The sequence below is a fragment of the Erythrolamprus reginae genome, chromosome 5 (genome assembly GCF_031021105.1).
Source record: "Erythrolamprus reginae isolate rEryReg1 chromosome 5, rEryReg1.hap1, whole genome shotgun sequence".
NCBI lineage: Eukaryota > Metazoa > Chordata > Lepidosauria > Squamata > Dipsadidae > Erythrolamprus > Erythrolamprus reginae.
The window spans coordinates 12,997,990-13,009,486 of NC_091954.1; the positions used below are offsets into that span (position 1 = coordinate 12,997,990).

General features: G+C 46.5%; 1 protein-coding gene across 1 annotated transcript in view; it reads right to left on the minus strand.

Moving 5' to 3' along the window:
* The window catches only part of RHOBTB1 (Rho related BTB domain containing 1), a 62,436-nt gene extending 51,167 nt beyond the window's left edge, over positions 1-11,269 (minus strand). The window contains exon 1 of the mRNA XM_070752075.1: positions 11,017-11,269. The gene's annotated coding sequence lies outside the window, so the exon portion shown is untranslated. The remainder of the gene's footprint in view (positions 1-11,016) is intronic.
* Positions 11,270-11,497: the final 228 nt, after the last annotated feature.

Sequence of the window (11,497 nt, forward strand, 5' to 3'; positions counted from 1 at the left end):
TATCTCCCACACCGCTGTGGGGCGGGAAAGCTGAAAGCAGGCCATGTGCAAAAAACCCCACCAGAATCACCAGAATTGCACCGTTTGTGTTTGTATGGCGCATGCATGCCTGATGACATTGGAGCGAGGCTACACACTCCATTTCTGCTTCCAGAACGGCGGTTCCGGTGTTCCGGGGCATGGCCCATCCCTGTCCACAAGTCTTAAAGTTGCCAAGTTTGAAGACCTCTGGTTTAATCACTGAAATGACAATGTCACCCAAAATGTGATTAACAACTGGTTGTTGCACTTATGACGGTCGCAATATCCTACAGTCAAATAATCAAAATTTGGGAGCTTGGCAAACAACCTGTATTCACAATGGCTGTCACATCCTTGGGGGGGGGGGTGTCACATGATCACCATTTGGGTACATTTTCATCCCATTCAGCTTGTGACAATCAAAGTCGACTTTTTCATAACTTGAAACGAGTAACTTTATCAGTTCTTGCAAAGGCACACAATCTTTTGGCCTGGTGGATTTCTTTTGAAAGTTCAGCCTTAATGACCACGTGATTCACTTTAAAAATTGCAGTGTGATTCTTAACAACATCTTTCAGCTGTGGCGAGGGGGACGTTTGCCCAGGTTCGCCTGGTGCACCAGTTGCAGTCCTATTTGGACCGGGAGTCCCTGCTCACAGTCACTCATGCCCTCATCACCTCGAGGCTCGACTACTGTAATGCTCTCTACATGGGGCTACCTTTGAAAAGTGTTCAGAAACTTCAGATCGTGCAGAATGCAGCTGTGAGAGCAATCATGGGCTTCCCAAAAATGCCCATGTAACACCAACACTCCGCAGTCTGCATTGGTTGCCGATCAGTTTCCAGTCACAATTCAAAGTGTTGGTCATTACCTATAAAGCCCTTCATGGCACCGGACCAGGGTATCTACGAGACCGCCTTCTGCCGCACGAATCCCAGCGACCGGTTAGGTCCCACAGAGTGGGCCTTCTCTGGGTCCCATCAACAAAACAATGTCGCTTGGCGGGGCCCAGGGGAAAAGCCTTCTCTGTGGCGGCCCCGACCCTCTGGAACCAGCTCCCCCCAGATATCAGAGTTGCCCCCACCCTCCTTGCCTTTCGATACCATCGACCATCGTATCCTTCTGCGCCGACTGGAGGGGTTGGGAGTGGGAGGCACTGTTCTTCAGTGGTTCTCCTCCTACCTCTCCGGTCGGTCGCAGTCGGTGTTAGTGGGGGGTCAGAGGTCGACCCCGAGGTTTCTCCCTTGTGGGGTGCCTCAGGGGTCGGTCCTCTCCCCCCTGCTATTTAATATCTACATGAAACCGCTGGGTGAGATCATCCAAGGGCATGGGGTGAGGTATCATCAATATGCTGATGATACCCAGTTGTACATCTCCACCCCATGTCCAGTCAACGAAGCAGTGGAAGTGATGTGCCAGTGCCTGGAGGCTGTTGGGGCCTGGATGGGTGTCAACAAACTCAAACTCAACCCAGACAAGACGGAGTGGCTGTGGGTTTTGCCTCCCAAGGACAATTCTATCTGTCCGTCCATTACCCTGGGGGGAGAATTATTGACCCCCTCAGAGAGGGTCCGCAACTTGGGCGTCCTCCTCGATCCACAGCTCACATTAGAAAAACACCTTTCAGCTGTGGCGAGGGGGGCGTTTGCCCAGGTTCGCCTGGTGCGCCAGTTGCGGCCCTATTTGGACCGGGAGTCATTGCTCACAGTCACTCATGCCCTCATCACCTCGAGGCTCGACTACTGTAACGCTCTCTACATGGGGCTACCTTTGAAAAGTGTTTGGAAACTTCAGATCGTGCAGAATGCAGCTGCGAGAGCAATTATGGGCTTCTCCAAGTATGCCCATATCACTCCAACACTCCGCAGTCTGCATTGGCTGCCGATCAGTTTCCGGTCACAATTCAAAGTGTTGGTTATGACCTATAAAGCCCTTCATGGCACCGGACCAGAATATCTTCGGGACCGCCTCCTGCCGCACGAATCCCAGCGACCGGTTAGGTCCCACAGAGTTGGTCTTCTCCGGGTCCCGTCGACTAAACAATGTCATCTGGCCGGACCCAGGGGAAGAGCCTTCTCTGTGGGGGCCCCGACCCTCTGGAACCAGCTCCCCCCTGAGATTAGGATTGCCCCCACCCTCCCTGCCTTTCGTAAACTCCTTAAGACCCACCTTTGCCGTCAGGCATGGGGGAACTAAAACACCTCCCCCTTGCCCATGTTGTTTTGTTGATTGATTGACTGTGTGCCTGTTTTTTATATATACTGTTTTTTATGAGATTATTAATTTAAATTGGAACTGGATGGGTGGGCATTGGATTTGGTATTGTGTACTGTACTGTTTTTTATTATTGTTGTGAGCCGCCCCGAGTTTGCGGAGAGGAGCGGCATATAAACCTAAACCTAAACCTTTCATAAGCTCCTTAAAACCCACCTCTGCCGTCAGGCATGGGGGAATTGAGACATTCTTTCCCCCTAAGCCTTTATAATTTATGCATGGTATATTTGTTATATGGATGTTTAGTTTTATAATAAGGGTATTTTAGTTGTTTTTAGTATTGGATTTGCATGATGTTTTTTATTACTGTTGTTAGCCGCCCCGAGTCTATGGAGAGAGGTGGCATACAAATCCAATAAATAAATAAACGTGACCCCCCCCCCAAAAAATCATTTAATAACTCACCTTACTTAGCAATAAAAATTGTGGTCATAAGTCAAGTCTTGCTATGCAGAATGACAACTGGCAAAAGGAGGCAAAATGGGGTTAATCATTATGCATTTGTGCTGTGTAATCACACATCGGTTGTGAAAACAGGCAGCCTGTATGCAGCCCAAATGCATAAAATATTTCAGGATTCCCCTCCTGCAGAAAGCATTCCGGGAAGTAAATAAATAAATGACATTGGGAAGAATAACTACATTCAAAGGCTGAGCCTTTTAAAAAAAAAAGTTCACCAGGCCAAAAGATTGTGTATCTTTGCCAGAAAGGATAAGGTTACTCGTTTCAAGCAATTTTTTTTAAAAAAAAACTTCAGAAAAGTAGCAGTTTGGATGGCAGAATAAGCAGGTTGAAGGAGAATGATGGGAAATCATATGGACGCCTCTTTGGGTCCTTTTCAGATGCATCTTTGCGTTTCTGAACAAGCATTGCATAGATTAGTAATGGCGAACCTATGGCACGGATGCCACAGGCAGCACCCAGAGTCATATCTGCTGGCACAAGAGCCATTGCCCTAGCTCAGCTCCAATGTGCATGTATGTGCCAGCCACCTGATTTTTGGCTTGCAGAGGCTCTGGAAGTGCACTTTTGGCTTCCAGAGAGCTTCTGGGGGGATGGAGGAGGGCGTTTTTACCCTCCCCCAGCTCCAGGGAAGCCTTTGGAGTCTGGGGAGGGCGAAACACGACCCTACTGGGCCCACCAGAAGTTGGGAAACAGGCCCTTTCTGGGCTTCAGAGAGCCTCTTTGGGTCGGGAAAAGCTGTTTTTGCCCTCCCAGGAATTGAATTACGGGAGTGGGCACTCACGCATGCATGATAGCGCACGCGGACGCTCTTTCGGCACCTGAGGGAAAAAAGGTTCGCCATCACTGGCATAGATAATAGATAGATATAGATGGCTGGCTGGCTGGCTGGCTGGCTGGCTGGCTGGCTGGCTGGCTGGCTGGCTGGCTGGCTGGATGGATGGATGGATGGATGGATGGATGGATGGATGGATGGATGGATGGATTTATTTACTTAGTTACTTAGTTACTTAGTTACTTAGTTAGTTACTTAGTTACTTACTTACTTACTTACTTACTTACTTACTTACTTACTTACTTACTTACTTACTTACTTACTTATTTATTGGATTTGTATGCCACCCCTCTCCATAGACTCAGGGCGGCTAACAACAGTAATAAAAACAGCATATAACAATCCAATATTAAAACAGTTAAAAACCCTTATTATAAAACCAAACATACATACAGACATACCATGCATAAAATTGTAAAGGCCTAGAGGGAAAGAATATCTCAATTCCCCCATGCCTGGTGGCAGAGGTGGGTTTTAAGCAGCTTACAAAAGGCAAGGAGGGTGGGGGCAATTCTAATCTCTGGGGGGGAGTTGGTTCCAGAGGGCCGGGGCCACCACAGAGAAGGCTCTTCTCCTGAGTCCCGCCACGCAACATTGTTTAGTTGACTGGACCCGGAGAAGACCCACTCTGTGGGACCTAACTGGTCGCTGGGATTTGTGCAGCAGAATCACAGATTTTGAGGATCAAGAGACGGATGCGTTTTGGTATCCTGTGCCAGTAGACTTGGCACCCAAGTCTGAGAGTGAAGAGGATGTGGAGTTAGAGTCTGAAAGCCAACCAGAAACTGTGGCACCTCCAGAGGTGGTATTGAGTGACTCAGGAAATGTCGAAGAGTCACTTATAGATGCAAGGGTGTGCAGGTTTATGGCCAGGCAGGATTATTTGAGAAGAAAGATATTTGGGTGTGAGTAGCTCTATGGAAAACTTGGCCACGCCTTGTGGCTATATAAAGGGAGATCTTGTGAGGAAGTAGTGCGAACGACAATGTTCCAGCAATGACAGAGCTGGGGTGGCGCAGCAGGTAGAGTGCTGTACTGCAGGCCACTGAAGCTGACTATAGATCTGAAGGTCAGCGGTTCAAATCTCATCACTGGCTCAAGGTTGACTCAGCCTTCCATCCTTCCGAGGTGGGTAAAATGAGGACCCGGATTGTGGGGGCAATAGCCTAGCTCTGTTAAAAACGTAGTAATAGAAAGGATAATAAGACAGTAGGAAAGGGACATTAGGCACAAAAGTGCACTTATGCACGCCCCTTACAGACCTCTTAGAAAAGGGGAGAGGTCAATTGTAGATAATGTAAGGTTGAAGATTTTGGGGTTGGGGGAAGCAACAATAGAGTCAGGTAATGAGTTCCAGGTGGTGACCACTCTATTGCTGAAATCGTATTTTCTGCAGTCAGGTTTGGAGCGATTTACATTCAGTTTGTATCTATTATGTGCCTCTTGTGTTGTTCTTGTTAAAGGTGAAGTAGTCACTGACAGGGAGTACATTATGATGAATGATTTTATGAACAACAGTTAAATCAGTTCGGAGACGATGTAGTATTAAATTTTCTAGATTTAGTATTTGAAGTCTGGAGGAGTAGGGTCATTTGTTACGTGAGGAGGAGTGAAGGACTCTTCTTGTGAAGTATTTCTGGACTCCTTCGATTGTATTAATATCTGATATGCAGTGTGGATTCCACACAGGTGAGCTATATTCTAGAATAGGTCTGACAAATGTTTTGTATGCTCTGGTTAATAAATCAGTGTTTCTAGAGAAGAAGCTACAAATAAGATTAGGTTTACAATTCTTAAAGCCTTTTTGGCAATGCTGTTACAGTGGACTCTAACACCTAGGTCATTGGAACTCCAAGGTCTTTGACTGAGTGAGGGTCCGCTGTTAGTTCAGTTTCACCAAGTATGTATTTAGTATTCGGATTCTTTTTACCAATGTGTAGGACGGAGCAATTGTTGGTAGAGTTTGAAAAAAAAGTTTGAAAAAAAAATGGCCCCAAATTTGCCATTGAGGAAAGAAATGCCCTACAAAACTGTGTTTTAGGATTTCTTTATCAGCCCCACCAACAGCCTCTCTTCCTCATTGGTCTGAGTGTGTATTTGATCCCTGTTGTAAATAGTTCCTCTCCCATATGAAGGGGCTCCACCGTCCAATGTAAACATTCTTAAAGCAGCTCATTCTTCCTTGGGGGTCAATGGCCACAGGCTTAGACAAATACTCTGGCATCCAGGGATATGCTACAGATATGAAAGCACACACAACTTTATAGTTGTTTTAATAATGTTAATTTTATTATTTTTACTTCTTTAAATACTGTAATAAATAAAATAAATAATATAAAATAAAATCTAGACTTTACAATTTTATTTTTTTTTGGGGGGGGGGGAGTTAATATAGCCTGCATGATAAATCATTGAAGTACTGTATATATGAAATTAATTTGTTAATGGAAAAAAGCATGTATTAATTAATTTTATTTATTTATTGGATTTGTATGCCGCCCCTCTCTGAAGACTCGGGGCGGCTAACCGCAATAATAAGACAGCATATAATAATAATCCAATACTAAAAACAATTAAAAACCCATTATAATAAAAACCAAACAGACATACCATGCATAAAATTGTAACGGCCTAGGGGGGAAGAGTATCTCAGTTCCCCCATGCCTGGCGGAAGAGGTGGGTTTTAAGTAGCTTATGAAAGGCAAGGAGGGTGGGGACAATTCTAATCTCTGGGGGGAGTTGGTTCCAGAGGGCCGGGGCCGCCACAGAGAAGGCTCTTCCCCTTTATTTATATACTTGAGACAAATTAGTCTGGTGTATAATTAATATAATATAAATATAGTTACTTTAATGCTAATAGAATGCTAATATCTGTATATACAACTATTAATTTGATGTTCTTTGGTTTTCTCCTGTACTTAGTATTGCGTTTTCTTTTTTAGAAGTGGAAAATTAATAAAAAATATTTAAAATAGAAAGCACACACAACTCTTCTTCCTTAGAGCAAGAGTCTCCAACCTTGGCAACTCTAAGACTTGTGGGCTTCAACTCTGGCAATCTCACACTACTTACCAGAGCTTACAAAACTTTTGCCAGACCCATCCTTGAATACAGCTCATCTGTTTGGAACCTATATCGCATCTCAGACATTAACACCCTTGAAAATGTCCAAAGATACTTCACCAGAAGAGCCCTTCACTCCTCCACTCGAAATAGAATACCCTATGAGCATAGTTCCCTCTAAGCTGAGCAGTGAGCAATCGCTCACTTAAAAATCATCATCAACTCAAGAGTTTTCCAAACCTGCCCAGAAGCCGAGAGGGAAAGAGTGAGAGGGAAGGAGAGAGAGAGGAAGAGAGAGAAACAGATAGAAAAAAGAGAGGGAGGCAAAGAGAAAGAAAAAGAATGGGAGTAAGGAAGAGAGAAAGAAAATCAAAATCTAGTTTGAAACTAGCTCAACTATTTAAGTGGCATTTTGATATTGATAGAGTTGCCCTATTATGAGCTCACTGTTATAGACACACAGTACAGTATTTTATTTTGAAATTCTCTGAGGCAAAACAGGGTGGGTTTTTTATTTGTTTGTTTGTTTGTTTGTTTATTTGTTTGTTTATTTATTTAATATTTCTGTGCCGCCCACTCCCGAAGGGACTGCCGCTCAGACACTATACTTTTCCGCCCCCCCCCCCCCCAAAAAAAAATTAGAGGGAACACTGCCTATGAGACTAGACTTTCAATCCTGGGCCTAGAAAGCTTAGAACTAAGACACCTTAAACAAGATCTAAGTATTGCCCACAAGATCATATGCTGCAACGTCCTGCCTGTCGGCGACTACTTCAGCTTCAACCACAACAACACAAGAGTACACACAACAGATTTAAACTTAATATTAACCGCTCCAAACTTGACTGTAAAAAATATGACTTCAGTAACCGAGTTGTCGAAGCGTGGAACTCATTACCGGACTCCATAGTGTCATCCCCAAACCCCCAACACTTTACTCTTAGATTATCTACGGTTGACCTATCCAGATTCCTAAGAGGTCAGTAAGGGGCGAGTACAAGTGCACTAGAGTGCCTTCCATCCCCTGTCCTATTGCTCTCCTATATCTCCTATACCTTTCCTCTATTCCTATATCTCTTCTTCTATTCTTTCATTGATATGTTCTATTACTATATCGTCTTTTCTATTATTTCTTAGATATATTTTACTATGAGTATCCCCTCTATAACCTTCATCATGTATTTTACTATGTGTATATTGATATATACCCACTAAAACCCTCATTGCGTATTGCAGTGATTTTCAACCTTCTTTGACCCGCGGCACGTTTTTTACATTTACGAAACCCTGGGGCACATTGAGCGGGACGGGGGGGGGGCTAAAAAAAGTTTGGACAAAAAAATTATCTCTCCCTTCCTTCCTCTTTCTTTCTCTCTCTCTATCCCTCTTTGTTTCTCTTCCTTCCTTCTTCTCTTTTTTGCTCTCTCTCCCTCCTTACCTCCCTCTATGTCTTTCTCTCTCTCTCCTTCCCTCCCTCTCTTTCTTTCTCTCTCTTGCTCTCTCTCTTGCTTTCTTTCTCTTGTTCTCTTTCTCTCTCTCTTGCTTTCTCTCTCTCTTGTTCTCTTTCTTGCTCACTCGCTCTTTCTCTTGCTTTCTTTCTTTCTTTCTTTCTCTCTCTCTCTTTCTTTCTCTTTTTTCTCTCTCTCTTGCTTTCTTTCTCTCTCTGAGCTTCGCGGCACACCTGACCATGTCTCACGGCACACTAGTGTGCCACGGCACACTGGTTGAAAAACACTGGCGTATTGGACAAAATAAATAAATAAAAATAAAATAAATAAAAACTCCCAGAATTCCTCTCACCCAGAATTTGTTGAGTGTGTACGACTGTACGTGATTCTCTTGGCAACAAATTGTAAGAGGTGTGCCTGGTCTGTCTTCCTGCCCTCAGCTATTCCCTGAGACCCTGAGCCAAGAATTCACCAGGTCAAGCTCTGCTTAGTTTTCCAAGATCAGCCAAAGTTGGCAAAGGGCCAGACACAAGCTGATCATCCAGGCATCGCCCTGGTTCTGGCTAACTTAATCTCCTGTCTGCTTAGTTTTAACTATCCCCTAATAATCAGGAAAAAAAGGTGCAATGACCAGATTTCTTCACAAAACACATTAGGAAGACTTACAATCAGCCCCCTGACCCCTTCGATATATAAGTACCCATGACTGGAAAAAAAAAACCCCTCTCCGTTATTGATTGGAACATGTCCCAGACACTGATTGGCCAGCGAGGCAGAAGTAGGTGGGGCTTGTCCATTCTCGCTGCCAATGGGAAAAGGCTAGTAATGCCTTGAAGCCTTTCCTGGGCATCATGATAGAGTTGGCATTTCCTAGAGCCCAGAGGTCCACAATCGATGCTTTTGACCCAGTTAAGGTGGCTGTTTGCTGCTCACAGCCTCCTGGTAAAGGGACCTGGCAGGGTTAAGGGCAGTGCAAGGAATAGGGTCTTCTAATTCAACCCCCCCCCCAATAACTGGTAAGACATCAGAGTTTTCTGAGGGGGGGGGCTCCCCGTAGTTACTAGTAGTTGTAAAACTGTTAACTGATTCTGCTGTTGCAGATTAAACGACATAGAGGAAATGTACACTGAGAGCACGTGCACCAAAGACAAATTCGTTGAGTGTCCAATCACACTTGGCCAATAAAATTCTACTCCATTCCATTCCATTCCATATTTTATTTATTTTATTTTATTTTATTTTATTTTATTTTATTTTATTTTATTATTTATTTTATTTTATTTTATTTTATTATTTTATTTCCTATTCTGTTCTGTTCTGTTCCATCCCATGTATTCTATTCTATTCCATTCCATTCCATTCCATATTTTCTTTTCTATTCTATTCTTTCCTATTCTATTCTGTTCTATTCTATTCTATTTATTCCATTCCATATTTTCCATTCTATTCTATTCCCTTATTTTCTTTTTATTCTATTCTATTCTGTGCTGTGCTGTCCTATTCCATCCCATCCCATCCCATCCCATTCTAAATAAGGTTTAAAATGAGTTCCTTTTTGGAGTTCACCCAAGGGGACACACATGTAGAAGAGTTTTGCTCCTTGGACCAACAAAGACAGGAAAGTTTTAAAGAAAGGAAAGCCAGGCTAAGCAAAGCAAACCATCCTTCTTTGGGATTCAAAGGAGCCAAGCCAGATATGCCCTGCCCTGCAAACCATGGGCAGAGCAATTACGCCAAGGCCCCCGTAAGGGCTTCGCTGGCTGGGATCCAAACCTTCCCCCGAGCGAGCAAACGACCCAGAGCCGCGGCTTCCGGCTTTTTCCGAGCGTCCCAAGAGGCCCCCAGCCTCCAAGCGCTACATGTCTGGCTGCCGTTCAAACAGAACATCCAGGAACAGAAAACAGAGCGCGGGAGCGCCTGTCGGTCACGGACGCCCGTCCTGGCACCGCCGCCGGGCAGGGCGCAGCGCAACCGGCACCAGATGCGCCCCCAACTCCCCGCTGCAAAAGCTTCTGCCCGCCTTGTCGGACCAGTCCCGCGCGGAGAGACCCCCGAAAGTTTTTTTTTCCCTGGCTCCGGGGAAAGTACGGCGGTGGGGCAAAGCGCGCAGCTCCCGAGACTTGGCTCGGAGCATCTTGCGTAAAAGAGAGCGGAGCATCCACGGCGCAGCCGGAGCGCCCCGTCCCTTAGCCAAGCAGCGCCCAGAAGCGCCAAAGCTCCGGATTTGGCTGCTGTTTGGCCGGGCCGGCAAGCAAAGGAGGTTTTTCAGCACCCGCGCCGGTCCCGACGAGCTTTCTTTCTTTCTTTCTTTCTTTCTTTCTTTCTTTCTTTCTTTCTTTCTTTCCTCTTTCTTTCATCCCTCTCTCCCTCCCTTCCTTCCTTCCTTTCTTTCTTTCTTCCCTCTTTCTTTCTTTCCTCTCTCCCTCCCTCTCTTCCTCCCTCCCCTCCTTCCTTCCTTCCTCCCTTCCTTTCCTCCTTCCCTCCCTCTTTCTTTCTTCTCTCCCTCTTTCTTTTTACCCGAGCTCCCTCTCTCTCTTACTCTTTCTCTCTTCCTTCCTTCCCTCCCTTCCTCCCTCTCTCCCTCCCTCTTTCTTTCTTTCTTCCTTGGTCCCTCCCTCCCTTTTCCTTCCTTCCTTCCCTCTCTCTCTCCTTCCTCCATCCCTCTCTCTCCCCTCTCTCCTCTCTTTCCTTCCTTGCTTCCTTCCTTTCAGTTGGGACCTGGTAGGTCATCTAGTCCAACCCCCTGCGCAAGCTCTTCTCTCCCATCCCTGCCGTGCTTTTGCAAGTGAGCCCAAAGGGCCGGGGACGAGCAGAGCTAGGGCGTATTTGGCCCAAGGTACCGGGGACTAGCGCCCCAACTTTCTAGCCCCACGAATCGGAGGGGGGGAGCGCAGCACGCGGCGGGCGCTTACCGGCAAGCGAGCGATCCTGGCCAAGCAGCACAGTCAAGCCGCGCTGGTCTCGCAGGGCGCCGAGGAGGAGGAGGAGGCAGCCGGTCAGCTCTGCCGCCGGCCAGGCTGCATGGCGAGGAGCCCCGGCCGCTCCTTCCAGCCGCTCTCTTCCGCAGCTGCAACGGCAGCCCGAGCGCTCGCAGCGGCCAGCTTCTCCTCCTCCTCCTCCTCCCTCCTTCCCGCAGGCAGCCTCAACTCTCCGGAGCAGCAGCTCACTCTGGAGGTGACGTCGCCTCCGCCTCCTCCTCCTCCTCCTCCTGGCGCTATTTATACCCCGGCCTTGGCGGTTCATAGAGGCGAAAGAGGCCGTCCGGCTGTCCGGCCAGCCAGGCCAGGGCGTGGCGCTGGTTCTTAAAAAGCTTCGGCGGGCTGGAAGGCGCCCCTCCCACCAGGCTCTGGCTGAAGGGCCGGGCCGCACATCTGGGTACCAGGTTGGGCCACA